The sequence below is a fragment of the Diceros bicornis genome, unplaced genomic scaffold, assembly GCF_020826845.1.
Source record: "Diceros bicornis minor isolate mBicDic1 unplaced genomic scaffold, mDicBic1.mat.cur d_74_multi, whole genome shotgun sequence".
In the NCBI taxonomy this organism is placed as follows: Eukaryota; Metazoa; Chordata; class Mammalia; order Perissodactyla; family Rhinocerotidae; genus Diceros; species Diceros bicornis.
Genome location: NW_026690930.1, coordinates 567,862 through 582,650, shown reverse-complemented (window position 1 = coordinate 582,650; position 14,789 = coordinate 567,862). Strand labels below are relative to the sequence as shown.

Sequence of the window (14,789 nt, the reverse complement as noted above, 5' to 3'; positions counted from 1 at the left end):
AGTTTTGTTTTGTTTTGTTTTGTTTCTTTTCCCCACTGCGATCCACGGGTCCAGTCCAATTTATTCAGGTCTGCCTCGGACCGCTAGGTCTGGTCGAGCTGCAGACTCCGGGTTGTGGGGAGGGGGGAGCTCTCTCTTTTGCCCTCTGGGTCCCTGACGTGGGAGGCTTCTCGTTTGCCCCTCTTTATCCGCTCTCTGGGTTGCTCAGATGTTGATGGTAGCCCTGTGGCTCCTCTGAGCCCTCTGTGCGGGAGTTTCCCACTGGTTGAGAGCGCCCGAAGAGCTGCAGTTTCCCGCCGAGGGCCGCCCCTCCCCCCTCTCTGGGAGCCGCGCGGACCAGATCGCTGATCTGATGGGGAGGGAGCGGAGTTCTCCTTACCTCTCCCCACTTCCTCCGGGGGCCCAGCACGTTCCGCTCTCAGATGTGCGGCAGTGTGGATCCCTCCGCTCCAGCTTTTGACTGTCTGGGATTCCGTTGTTTGTCTGTGGCTGTTACTTTTGTTGTATTTTGTGGGGGAAGAATTCACGGGAAAGCTCACTCCGCCATGATGCTGACGTCACTCTCAAGAATCTAGAATTTTTAAAAAATAGAGCTGATATTATGGATGAAAGAATTAGTGATTTAGAGGATAGAAATATAGAAATGCTTCCAGTGGACGAGGAGAGAGAACTCAGATTTTTAAAAAATGAAGGAATTCTTGGAGAGATATATGACTCAATTATAAAAGCAACCTAAGAATTATAGGTGTTCCAGAGGGAGAAAAGAGGGAGAAAGGAGCAGAGAGCTTGTTCAAAGAAATAAGATCTGAGAACTTCCCAAACCTGGGCAAGAACCGGAGTTATAAATACATGAAGCCAACAGAACGCCTAATTACATCAATGCTAAAAGACCTTCTCCAAGGCATATAATAGTAAAAATGGCAAAAGCCAATGACAAAGAAAAAATATTAAGGGCAGCAAGACAGAAGAAAATAACCTAGAAAGGAACCCCTATCAGGCTTTCAGCATATTTCTTGACAGAAACTTTACAGGCAAGGAAAGAATGGAATGATATATTAAAAATACTGAAAGAAACTTTCAGCCAAGAGTACTCTATCCAGTGAAACGATCCTTATGATACAATGGAGAAATAAAAGTTTTCCCAGATAAACAAAGGCTGAGGGAGTTCATCGCCACTAGATCTCCCATACAAGCAATGATCAAGAACGCCCTCAACCTGAAACAAAAAGAAGGCAAATGTCTACAAATCTTTGAGCAAAGAGATAAATAGACAGACAAAATCAAAAAGCTACAGCTCTGTTTCACAACAGGGTAGCAAATACTTAATTATAACTTAAAAGAAGAAGGGAAGGAAAGCATCAAAAGTAACTATAAACACTTCAACTTAGTCACAAATGCACAACACAAAAATGAATAACTTGTGACAACAATAACTCAGAAGGAGAAGAGGAAAAGGATGAAACCTGCTTAGATTAATGGAGATAAGAGGCTATCAGAAGATGGACTGTCTCATCTATGAGATCTTCATACAAACCTCACAGTAACCAGCAAACAAAAAATCAGAGCAGAGCCATATATCATAAAAAAAGAGAAACGTCCACAGAAAAACCCCAAAATGAAATGGTAGTCAGAAACACAAAGGAAGAGGAATAATGGAAATATAGATTAGGTGGGATTAAGCACTCATGTATCAATAATCACTCTAAATGTAAATCGATTGAATTCTCCAAGGAACAGACACAGAGTGGTGGGGTGGATTAGAAAACAAGACCCAACAATATGCTGCCTCCAGGAAACACATCTCAGCTCTAAAAACAAACAGGCTCAGAACGAAGGGATGAGAGACAATACTCCAAGCAAATGGCAAATAAAAGAAAGTAGGTGTTGCCATACTTATATCAGACAAAGCAGACTTCAAGATAAAAAAGACTATGAGAGACAAAGAGTGGCAATATATAATGATAAAGGGGACTTTCCACCAAGAGGACATAATACTTATAAAGATATATGCACCTAACACAGTAGCACAAAGGAATATAAAGCAACTATTAATAGACCTAAAGGGAAAAATTAACAGCAACACAATAATAGCAGGGGACCTGACCACCCCACTTACATCCATGGATAGATCATGCAGAGAAAGGCAACAAGTAAATAGTGGAATTACATGAAACATATGATCAGATGAACTTAATCGATATATGTAGAGCATACCCTCCCAAAACAGCAGAATACACATTCTTCTTAAGTGCACATGGAACATTCTCAAAGATAGACCATATGTTGTGAAACAAGGCAAGCCTGAATAAATTTAAGATTGAAATCATATCACACTTCTTTTCTGACCACAATGCTATGACACTAGAAATCAACTACAAGAAAAGGGATGGGGTAGTCACAAATATGTGGAGACTAAAGAACACATGACTGAAGAACCATTGGATCAATGAACAAATCAAAGGAAATATCAAAAAATACCTGAAGACAAATGACAATGAAAAGACAACAAAACAACTCTTATGGGATGCAGCAAAAGCAGTTCTAAGAAGGAAATTCATAGCAATACAAGCGCACCTCAACAAACAAGAAAAATACCAAATAAGTAAGCTTAAACTACACCTAATAGAACCAGAAAATGAAGAACAAATGAAGACCAAAGTCAGCAGAATGAGGGAAATAATAAAAATTAGAGCAGAAATAAATGAAATAGAGACTAAAAAAAACAGTAGAAAGGATCAATGAAACAAAGAGCTGGTTCTTTGAGAAGATTGAAACAAAACTGACAGACCCTTAGCCAGACTCACTAAGAAAAAAAGAGAGAAGGGTCAAAGACATAAAATTAGAAATGAAAGAGGAGAAATTACAACAGATACCACAGAAATCCAAAGGACAATCAAAGAATACACTGAACAACTTACATGCCACCAATTTCAATAACCTAAAAGAAATAGATAAATTCTTCGATTCATACAACCTCCCAAAACTGAATCAAGAAGAAATAGAGAAAATGAACAGACCAATCACAAGTAAAGAGATCAAAATGGTCATCAAAAACCTCCCAAAAAACAAAAGTCCAGGACCAGATGGCTTCTCTGGAGAATTCTACCAAATATTCAAACAAGATTTAATACCTATGCTTCTCAAACTATTCCAAACAGTTGAAGAAGATGGAACACTTCCTAATTCATTCTATGAGGCCAACATCACCCTGACAGCAAAAGCAGGCAAGGACAGCACAAAGAAGGAATATTACAGGCCAAAATCACTGATGAACACAGATGCAAAAATCCTCAACTAAATATCAGCAAATCGAACACAGCAATATATTAAAAGGATCATATACCATGATCAAGTGGAAATTATACCAGGGATACCGGGATGGTTCAACATCCACAAATCAATCAATGTGACACACCACATTAAGAAAATGAGGAATAAAAATCACATGATCCTCTCCACAGATGCAGAGAAAGGATTTGACAAGATCCAACATCCATTTATGATAAAAACTCTCAATAAAATGGGTATAGAAGGAACGTACCTCAACACAGTAAAGGCCATATATTACAAACCCACAGCCAACATCATACTTAATGGTGAAAAATTTAAAGCCATTCCTCTGAGAACAGGAAGAAGACAAAGGTGCCCACTCTCGCCACTCGCATTCAACATAGTACTGGAGGTTTTGGCCAGAGCAATTAGGCTGGAAAAAGAAATAAAAGGAATCCAAATTGGAAAGGAAGAAATGAAACTCTTGCTGTTTGCAGATGACATGATTGTAAATATAGAAAACCCTAAAGAATCCATCAGAAAACTATGAGAAATAATCAACAACTACAGCAAAGTTGCAGCGTACAAAATCAACTCACCCCAATCAGTTGCAAGTCTATACTCTAATAATGAACTAACAGATAGAGAACTCAAGAATACAGTCCCATTTACAACTGCAACAAAAAGAAAAAAGTGTCTAGGGATAAATTTAACCAAAGAGGTAAAAGACCTATACAATGAAAACTATAAGACATTATTAAAAGAAATCAATGATGACCTGAAGTAATGGGAAGATATTCCATGCACATGGATTGGAAGAATAAACACAGTTAAAATGTCCATATTACCTAAAGTAATCTACAGATTCAATGCAATCCCAATCAGAATCCCAATGACATTCTTCATAGTAATAGAACACAGAATCCTAAAATATGTGTGGAATAACAAAAGACCTCGAATAGCCAAAGCAATCCTGAGAAGAAAGAACAAAGCTGGAGGCATCACAATCCTAACTTGAAAATATATTACATAGCTATAGTAATCAAAATGGCATGGTACTGGCACACAAGCAGACTCATAGATCAATGGAACAGAACTGAAAGCCCAGAAAGAAAACCACACATCTGTGGTCAGTTAATCTCTGACGAAGGAGCCAAGATCATACAATGGAGAAAGGAAAGTCTCTTCAATAAATGCTGTGGGGAAAACTGGACAGCCGCGTGCAAAAGAATGAAAGTAGATCATTATCTTCCACCATACACCAAAATTAAAACGAATTGGATAAAAGACTTGAATCTAACACTTGAAACATAAAACTCCTAGAAGAAAACATACGCAGTACAGGATTTGACATTGGTCTTAGCAGCATCTTTTCCAATACCGTGTCTACTCAGGCAAGGGAAAGAAAAGAAAAAATATACAAATGGGACTACATGAGACTAAAAGGATTCTGCAAGGCAAAGGAAACGATGAATAAAACAAAAAGATAGGGCCGGCCCCGTGGCTTAGTGGTTAAGTGCGCGCTCTCTGCTACTGGCGGCCCAGGTTCGGTTCCCAGACGCACATAGACGCACCTCTTGTCCGGCCATGCTGAGGCTGCGTCCCACATACAGCAACTAGAAGGATCTGCAACTATGACATACGACCATCAACTGGGACTTTGGGGAAAAGAAAAAGGAGGAGAATTGGCAACAGATGTTAGTTCAGAGCCGGTCTTCCTCAGAAAAAAAGAGGAGGATTAGCACGGATGTTAGCTCAGGGCTGATCTTCCTCACAAAAACAAAAAAAATGAAAAGACAACCCACCAACTGGGAGAAAATATTTGCAAATCATATAGCTGACAAGGGGTTAATCTCCAAAATATATAAACAACTCAAACAACCCAACAACAAAAAAAAACAGATAATCCAATCTAAAAATGGGCAGAGGATATGAACAGACATTTTTCCAAAGAAGATATACAGAAGGCCAACAGACACATGAAAAGATGTATAACATCACTAATTATTAGGGATATTCAAATCAAAACTACAATGACAGATCACCTTACACCTGTCAGAATGGCTATAATTCCCAAGACAAAAAATAACAAATGTTGGAGAGGATAAGGAGAAAAGGGCACCCTCACACACTGCTGGTGGGAATGCAAACTGGTGCAGCCACCAGGGAAAATAGTATGGAGATTTCTGAAATAATTAAAAATAGAAATACCATACCTTTCAGCTATCCAACTACTGGGTATTTATCCAGAGAAATTGAAATCAACAATTCAAAGAGATTTATGCACCCCTGTGTTCACTGTGGCATTATTCACAATAGCCAAGACATGGAAGCAACCCAAGTGCCCTGCTACAGATGAATGGGTAAAGAAGATGTGGTATGTATTATATACAATGGAATACTACTTAGCCAGAAAAAACAAAAGACAAGATCATCCTGTTTGCAACAACCTGGATGGACCTTGAGGGTATGATGTTAAATGAAATAAGCCAGACAAAGACAAATATGCATGATTTCACTCATATGCAGAAGATAAACATACACAGGGATAAAGAGAACAGATTAGTGGTTACCAGAGGGGCTGGGGGCTGGGGGTTGAGTGAAAGAGTTAAAGGGGCACATATGCATGGTGATGGATAAAAGTCAGACTACTTGTGGTGAGCACGATGCAGTCTATACAGAAATTCACAAATAATAATGAACACCTGAAATTACACAATGTTAACACCCTTTATAATTTCAATAAAATAATGAAAAAAAATAATTCATTCTTTTTTATGGTTGAATAGTATTCAATTGTGGGGATATACCACAATTTGTGTATCCGTTCACCAGTAGATGGACATTTGGGTTGTTTTCCGTTTTTGTCTACTATAAATTGGTTGTTATCAACATGTGTGTACAAGTCTGTGTATAGACATACGGGTTTATTTCCCTTGGATGGATTCCTAGGGGAGGAATGGCTGGGTAGACGTATGTAATTATTAAAGACGCATCCAAGCTATTTTTCACCAGCACTCGATGAGAGTTTCAGTGAATTGACATCTTCAACAACACTTGCTATAGTCAGTCTTTTTAATTTTAGCCATTCTCAAGTATGGTGGAATCTCATGATGACTGTCACTTACATTTCCCCAATGACTCATGTTGTGAAGGAGAAGGCAAGCCACACACAGACTGGGAGAAAACATCTGCAAAACATATCCCTAGAAAAGGACTTGTATTTATAATATATAAAGAGCTCTTATAACCCAATAGTAAGAAGACAAGCAACACGTCATGGCTTACCAGCAGACAGCAGATCAGGCCTGTGATGAGCACCAGGATTCCCGCCAAGCAGATGAGGATGAGGGCCCAGACGGGGTGGTCTGGGGAGACAAGTGCTGGGGTGAGCCACCTCCTGTCATCGCCCCAGGGCTCCTGCTGACCCCACTGTGCCTCAACCGTCCTTGACAAGGGTTGGCCAACTTTCCTCATCATCCAAAACCCTGTGCGCATGGTTCTCTTCGATGAGGCACAGCATCAAGATACTCGCCCCCTACCATGGGCTGGGGCTTCCTGCAGGTTTACTAGGCTTCTCAGTCGAGGTGTCATCTCTGTTGGCAGAATATTCTGGAAGTGAATGAAATGGAGAATGCATGTGAATGTGTTTCACTCTTTTTAATAAAACTTTTTAGACACAGAAAAATAAAGGGAGAGTCTCACAAACATCCATCATCTAATTTAACCATGTATATTCCATCCAATTAAAACAATATTTCATCAATGTATAAATTATTAACACTTGCCACCCCTGATTCATCCCATGTTTTCAATGAAATATTAAAGTCAAGTAAACATCATCATGTTTCACCCCATTTTACTTTCCATCTCTAAAAAGTGAGCACACTTTGCTACAAAATCCAAGACCATTATCACAGAACAAAAGTTTAATAAATTAAACCAAATTCATACCTCTGGGCACAGAGGACTGAATTTGGGGTGGACTATCTTATGACGGCCGGGGGGAGAATGGGTCATCACAGTTGGCAAGCCTATGGGATCTCTCTAAATTTGTAAATTCCCACTCAAAATTGTTCTTCCGTGCCTAGAAACACATTCATCCCCTTCTCCTTTATCTATCTGCTTAATATTCATTTTCTAGGATTAACCTACAATGTAATATCCTGCAGGAAGTCTTCTCTGATTTCCACCTGCAAGTATGAGTTTGTTCACATCAAATAATTGATAATTTTCAATTTTCTATTCTTGTTATTGCCAGCTACAACATAAACTCCAGGAGGGTAGGACACGCAGCACCCAATGGGCATGGGAGGAGGGGTGCAGGTCCCCCTACTTGTACCTCTACCCAGACAACCTCTTAGAGGAGTGCTGTCTGATATGGAGCAGCAACAAGTCTCTTTTTGAATTAAAATTAATTTTAGTTAAATAAAAGAAAAATTCTAGTACCTCAGTAACATTAAAAATCAGTAACAATAAAGACCAGTCACAATACCATCCTTCAAGCACTCAACAGCCACATGCAGCTATGCACTGGACAGCACAGATAGAACATTCCACCACTGCAGAAAGTTCTAGCGCATTGCTGCTCATCTAGAGCGGGACTTGGCAAACTATAGCCTGTGGACCAGAAACCACATCCACCCCCAAACCTGTAAGTCTGCTTCACACACAACTGGAGGCCCTCACTGACCATCCGGCCAGTGGCTCTCAGTGCAGAGATGAGGAAACAAAAGTCCAGAAAGAGGAGGTGACTAGTTTGAGGTCGCAGAGCTGTCTAGGAGAAGGTGAGGGCCTCCCATACTACACTGGTGTCCTTTTCTCTCTCTCAATGGTGGCTAAAGACTGGGGGACTATGCCACCTCCTGCCAGCCTGAGCAAGTTCAATGTTCTCTCAGCCCCAGGCCTCCAGAGTCCCCAGAAAGGCCTCACTTCCTTTCCCAATGACCAGGGAGCCTTACCATCCCCAAGGACACTCTTCCTGGTCCAGGGTCAAGTTCTGCAGCTGGGTACCATTCTGGGTCAGCCACAGGAATTCCTCATAGATGGCAACTCTGTCCAGTCTCTGTGCCAAGGCGGCAAGGTACACAGGGAGTCCACTCCAGTGTGGTTACTGTGGGGGACAGACCTGGAAGGGCACAAAGGATAATCAAGGGTGTCTGGAATTCTACCCTGAATCTAGATTCCCTGCTTCTGGGTCCTGTCCAAGAGAACTTTCTGCAATAATGTAAACATTTGTCTGCACTACCAAATACACTCATTATTAGCCTCATGTTGTTATCGAGCACTTAAAATGTGGCTAGTGTGTGTGAGTGAGGAACTGAATTTCTCATGTAATTTCATTTCAAGTAATTAATTTATAAATAAATAACTACAGGGAGAACATTTTTGAAACTTTGGAGTAAGGACTTCTGCAAATGCATAAAAACAATGAGAACACTGGTAAAAATGGTCGAAATCATCTTTTCAGAAGTCTAGAAATTAATCAAAGGCTTGTAAGAATCTGAGGAGGGTTTAGTGAAGACACACGGTGGAATCTTGATACAGGGAGCAAACTTTGTGGCACTATAACTTGCACTATTCCCATCCTGCTCTCACAACATCCTCCATGACTGTGAAAACCGTCAGTCTCAGAACCATGGTGGCTGAGACAACCCGCAGCACAGCAGCCATAGTGGGTGTGGAGCTCTGAAAAGACCCCTCCCCACCCAACTGCAACTAGCTGACCTGCCTGGCAGCTCCCCGAAAACGCCCCATGTTCAGGGCTTGTCGTTACTTGAGTCAGAGCTTGCCCAGGATGGAAAGTCTGTCCCCAAGGCACTTGCTAAAAACAATCAGGGCTAATTGTTTTCTATTGTAGTTGCCTGAGGGAGTGATACCAGGAGAGGCAGGCAAGAGGTGAGCCAACAACTTAGAAGAAAAATTGGGGGAATGAGATGTCCACAGGGGGCTTTGAAAAGCTCCAGTGTATTTGTGGGCCTCTAGAAGGCCACAAGGGCTCAGGGATGTGGCACGCCCAGGACAGACTTGAGAACGTCTGAATCTCTCACCTCTAGTTGGAGCGGTGGCTTAATATCTGAAAACTGATTATGTAATACACCATATTAATAGAATAACTGCCAATACCACGTAATCTCGGCCATATACATAGAAAAGAATTTCACAAAATACAACACCCTTCATGCCTAAAAAACAAAACACTCAACAAATTAGGAATAGAAAGAAACTTTCTCAACCTATAAATAGCATCGATGAAAAACCCACGGTTAACACCATATTCAATGGTGAAAGACTGAAAATTTCCCCCTAAGACCAGGGACAAGACATTGATGTCTTCCCTCATCTGATATGTTAATCACAGGTACTAGAGGTTCTGATGAGGGCAATTAGGCAAGAAAAAGGAATAAAAGAAACCCAGATTGGAAGGGAAGAGGTAAAACTATTTGTTTTGCACAGGAGAAGATATTGTATATAGAAAAACCTAAAAAATACACCCCCCGACACACACACAATATGTGAATCGTATCCCAAGAGGTGTATAAATAATTTAAATTGCCCCATGTGGTTAGTGGCTCCACTATTGGAGAGCACAGTTAGACTGCTGATATTTGTTGAAAGTCTCCAGAAGAGGAGGAGGAGGAGGATGCTGGAGGTTGGTGGCCCCAAATGTTAATGCTTTTCTCAACTCCGAAAACCTATGGAAGGAGATGGTAGGATTAGCTGACAGGGATGTGGGGGAGACTGGGCACCATGTCAGTGACTTCCAGATCAAGGATATGTTACGGGAGCTCAGAGCCATCAGCCACCAACTCAGCCAATGCTTCCAATCTCCTCAACCTACACCAAGTCGGTGACCAGGCAGGAGTGGAATATGTCTCACAGCTGGCTGCATCGGTAGAGCTTGGTGACCTAGAACAAACGCGAGGGAGAGTGGGTGAGAGGTCTCCTGGGGATGCAGGGGGCCACTGGAGCCAGTGAAAGATCACAGATCTTGGGGCAAGGGAGACCTGACTTCAAATCCTGGCTCTGCCCCTAACACATTGTGTGATCTTAGGCACAATACTCCCCTTTCTGAGCTTCAGTTTACCCATGTGAGAAATGGGGAAGGCAGCTAGGACATCACCTCTGGAAACTGAGAGAACCCAGACACGCAGGGAAAGTGAAGGATTGAAACAACCAGGTAACAGACGTAAGTCAGGCGGAGGAATGAGGGTGCCTTCAGGGCAAGGAGAGACGGGACAGGGGAGACCCCACCTGGTCCTGGGTGTCCCTCAGCAGGGTGGCGTACTCCGAGGATGTGGGCTCCAGGTTGCTGTGGTTCCAGCTGATGCTGCGGAAATGCAGCTGGTGTTCTCTCTGCATGCATAAATTCCAGGGTGCAGAGCCTGGAGCCACCGAGAGGAAGAGCAGACACGTGGAGACTCTCAGCTCCCAGCACAGAGGCATGGAGGCCCACGGGGTCAGGGCGGTGGGTGCAGACAGCGTCCACACAGGTGGCTTCCCCATCCTTCTCAGGCCTGGGAAGAGAGGGACGTGGGGACTCTAGAGAGAGGTCCTGAAACCTCTGGGGTGGGGGCCAGAACAGGAAGGAGGAAATGGGAGGACAGGGGGGAGACAGAGAGGGGTGGTCACAAAAGTGGTCATTAGGGGCAAATGCTCAGGGGAGGGTCTCACCTGAGGGAGAACAGTCTGCAACTCAAGGAGAAGAGGCCCAGGCTGCTCTTCTTGAACAAGGATCCAGCTGGGGAGGAAGGAGGAGGAGGATGAGCAGGAGGGACAGGGGTTGGGGGAGGGGCTGGTTGGGATTTAACCCAAAAGGAGCTGCTGGGACCAGGGTCTCACCAGGCTCTGCAGGACCCTCTCAGTGGAGTGGAACGTGGCTGAGCCGTTGCTCCTGTCTGATGAATACCAGAGGGTGGAGATGGGGAAGGTGACTATGAGGGTCTTCAGGTTGTGCCCCAGAGCTGCAAAACGAGAGGGAGAGCAACGGCCATCACTGAGAGCTGGCCTGAGACCACACCAGAGTCCTGCACTCATTATCGTCTGTCGTCTTCTCTCCCAGTGGCACCACCACCCACCCGTGTGGTCACCCAAGTCAGAACCAGCATATCTGCTCAGCTCCTCCTCCCTCCCAGTAACACCCATTCACCTTGAACACTGGTCCTCACATACACTCCCTCTCCATCCCTGTCCCAGCTTAGGTGTTAACTTCCTTCACCCGGACCAACACCCCAGCAGGCTCACTGGATGCTCTGTCTAAAGGATGTTCTACATGGACCACTAGAAGGATCTTTCTGAAATGAATACCTCACTAGGGCCACCACTGCTCTAGTACCACCCGTGGCTCCCTATGGCCTTCAGTGTCTAGTTCAACCTTCTTGACCTGGCACTCAAGGCTCTACTCAATCTGGCTCCTGCTCACCTTTCAGTCTCATTTTATCCATGTACTGCGGGTTAAACTTCATGCTTCACGCAACCCAAATTCGTTTCAATTCTCCCCATACGGCATGTTGTTTCTGGCCGCAGCCTTTGATCATGGAATCCCCTCTGCCAGGAAAACTCTTCATCCTCTATTTGCCAGGGTCCCTCCTAGTCATTCTTAAAGACTCCATTCAGGTGAAACTTTCTCTAGCAAGCTCTTCCCCTCCAAATGATGCCAGGTGCCTCTCCCCGAAACCTCCCACATTGTACTATAATGGTGTGTTAATTTCACAATATTAGGGGCTCTCTGAGGGCTGACCTTAGACTGAATCGTTGGTATAATCTATAATCTATAATTTGTGATCAGCATGATTGCCCTAAAACCAGAATTTCACACCCTGGCTTCCCAGCTCCTGGATCACAACCGGCTGGTAGAGGAGTGGGGCCGGAGAGCTTCTCTTGGGAAGGAAAAGGGGCCCCCAGATACCTGTGGTGGCTTCTGGTGGCACAGGTGATGATCAAGTATGCAAGGACGTGGCGGCTGGCTCGGGAGCTGTGGCGAGGGCTGTCTCAGGGAGGGACAGAGTGGGAGGAGCCCCCAGGCTCACCCGGGCTCCAGCAGTGGCTGTGCCAGGACCACCATTCACAGGTGAAGCATACATGAGAGTGAGGGGAGGGGTGAGTGTGTGAGTAGAGGGATGAGCAAGCCTGTGGATGAGAGGAGCCCAAGAGAGAGAGATAGGTGAACAAGAGAGACTGAACTCGGAGGAGAGACAGATGGACGGGTAGAAAACTGGACAGACGGATGGGATACCTGGAAAAGGAGGACCAAGGGCGGGGCTTCAGGAGAATTAAAGTGAAAACCACGTGGGGTCAGAATGTGGTGGAGAACACGTCTGTGTCTAAGGCTTTCTCACACTGGGCTGGGACTCTCAACCAGAACCCGGGAGGGAGAGAAGGGATGAATTAGGGCCCTTCCAGGTGCTTCCCTCACCAAGGACAGCGGGTGAAGGAGAACAAGTGCTCCCCAGCCCCAAATGCGGACGGGACCCAGGACATCAGGGCCAGGAATACTCACTGGTGGTAGTCGGGGCTGCGGCTCCATAGGTGTAATCTGTGGAGAGAAGGCGAGAGGAGCTGAGCAAGAGTTGGGGTGAACATAAAGGATTAAGGGAGAGGGAGGATGTAGGGAGCTTGGTGGGGAAAGCAGAGGGGAAGAGGGGAGTGGTGTTCAGGGGGGGAGGCAACGAGATGGAAGGTGGCTGGACCCAGTGATCACACAGTGATGAGAAGACTGATCCCAGACCAGGAGCATAGAGAGATGGATCATAGCTCACTTTAGAGCAACGCAGGCAACACAGAACTCTGACTGGGAGAGAGAGTGTGGCTGTAGCACAGCCCCTCACCACTGATGTAGAGGCTGTCCCCGTCCAGGGTGAGGGAGCCCAGGTGGGTGACGCCCTGGGTCTCATGGCTCGGCTCCCAGTAGAGTCACTCTCTGTCCAGCCCTGGACCAGCCACCTTCCATCTCGTTGCCTCTCTGAAGTGGAAGGTGCAGATGATGTCCACCCCAGTGGCTGCCCCACCCTTCTCAAGCCTGGGGGAGGGAGAACCTGGGGACATGGAATACTGAGCAGGGGTCCTTCTGGGTGTGGAAAGCGAGAGAGTGGAAGGGAGGAGTCTGAGGGAGAGGCTGAAGGGGCTGCTCTGATGTCTGGAGAGGCTCTCCTCGGTGTCTCCCATGTGAGACAACCCCCTCACAAGTAAGGCCTGACTTCCTGTAGGATGTGGAGGGGGGCCTGTGAGTGACAAAGAGGGGTGAACACACAGACCTGAGTGAGGGGGCGCCTGCAGGTCTGCACGGACAGCAGCAAGGAGCACAGTCACTGCCCTGTGCCATCTGACACATGCAGGCAAGAAAGTACCGTTACGTTCTCTCGGTTCTACACTCCAAGGTCTTTTCTTTCTACTTCTTTCCTACTCCACAGCCATCACCCAGGCCTAGGGAACAATCATCTTATTCCTAATCTTATTCCCAGTACCTTGCATCTTGCCTCTTAAGTCTACATTCTTAAACATGAAGTCCATTTGAACCAAGGTGCTTAGACCAAACGCTAATCACATCATCCTTCTACTTGCATCTCTCCAGAGTCTTCCCACTGGTCTTAGAACAGAATCCCAAGTCACTCCTGATCTGGTCCTGCCTGTCCCCCATCGCCGGCGTGGCTCACACCCCTCCCCCTGTGTTGACTCGGCTCAGCCATCCCTCTTCTCAGTTCATGGACACACCAGGCTCTCTGCTTCAGGGGTGTCCTCATGCGGGTCCCTCTGTCTGAAACGCTCTCTTGAACACACTCCCACACCCTCACTCCAGTCTAACCCTCCAACTAGCTAAATCCTGTCCCAACTCTAGCTCTCAAGCTAAATATCAGTCCTTCTCAAGAGCGCTTCCCTGCCCCCTCAGGTTGAGACCCCTTGTGCCAAACTCCCACATCACTCTCATCATTAACTGTCTAAAATCCAAATTCCCAAATACAATATAAATTCCACGGAGGTGGGACAAGGTCTCTCTGGTTCTCCAGGTCCCCATGCATGTGGCCCAGGGCCTGGCTCATCAGATGAGGAACCATCCCGGTTTGTCTAGGACTGCCCTGGTTTGAACACTAAACGTCCTGTGTCCTGGAAAACCCCTCTGTCCTGAGTAAACAAGGATGGAGGGTCACCATAAATTATACGCTCAAAGACTATCTATTGCATGACAAGCACACATTCCCCTCAAGAGCCTCACAGGAAAGCTAGAATGAAAAAGGCACACACACATACACACACAATTAGTAGAGGCCAACAACTAAATACAAAATTACTTAACAAGATTCTCTGCAACGTGAATCACCAGACCGTTATTTCAGAAAAGTTTCAAGAAACAAAGTTAATTCCCTTTAGAAGGCAAGGTGATGAGGACAGTCTTTTTAGAGACTAGTGCCCTGCCCTTCAATCTACAGCGTTGCTTAGTACTCCTCCAAATGATTTGAAATGTCATAAAGAAAAAAATGTTCAAAATAAATCTGGCTACTGGCAAACTCAATGTTAAATTTGTT

At 44.9% G+C, this 14,789-nt stretch overlaps 2 long non-coding RNA genes across 2 annotated transcripts in view; both read right to left on the bottom strand.

Annotated features, from left to right (window-relative positions):
• LOC131402360 (uncharacterized) overlaps window positions 1-14,789 on the bottom strand; it is a 227,251-nt gene that overhangs the window by 43,785 nt on the left and 168,677 nt on the right. The gene's annotated exons all lie outside the window — the stretch shown is intronic.
• Window positions 8,261-11,200, bottom strand: LOC131402358 (uncharacterized). The gene is made up of 3 exons (XR_009218582.1): window positions 11,113-11,200; window positions 10,525-10,787; window positions 8,261-8,383 (listed from the first exon to the last, which is right to left on the bottom strand). It is a non-coding gene; the product is annotated as an uncharacterized LOC131402358 (long non-coding RNA).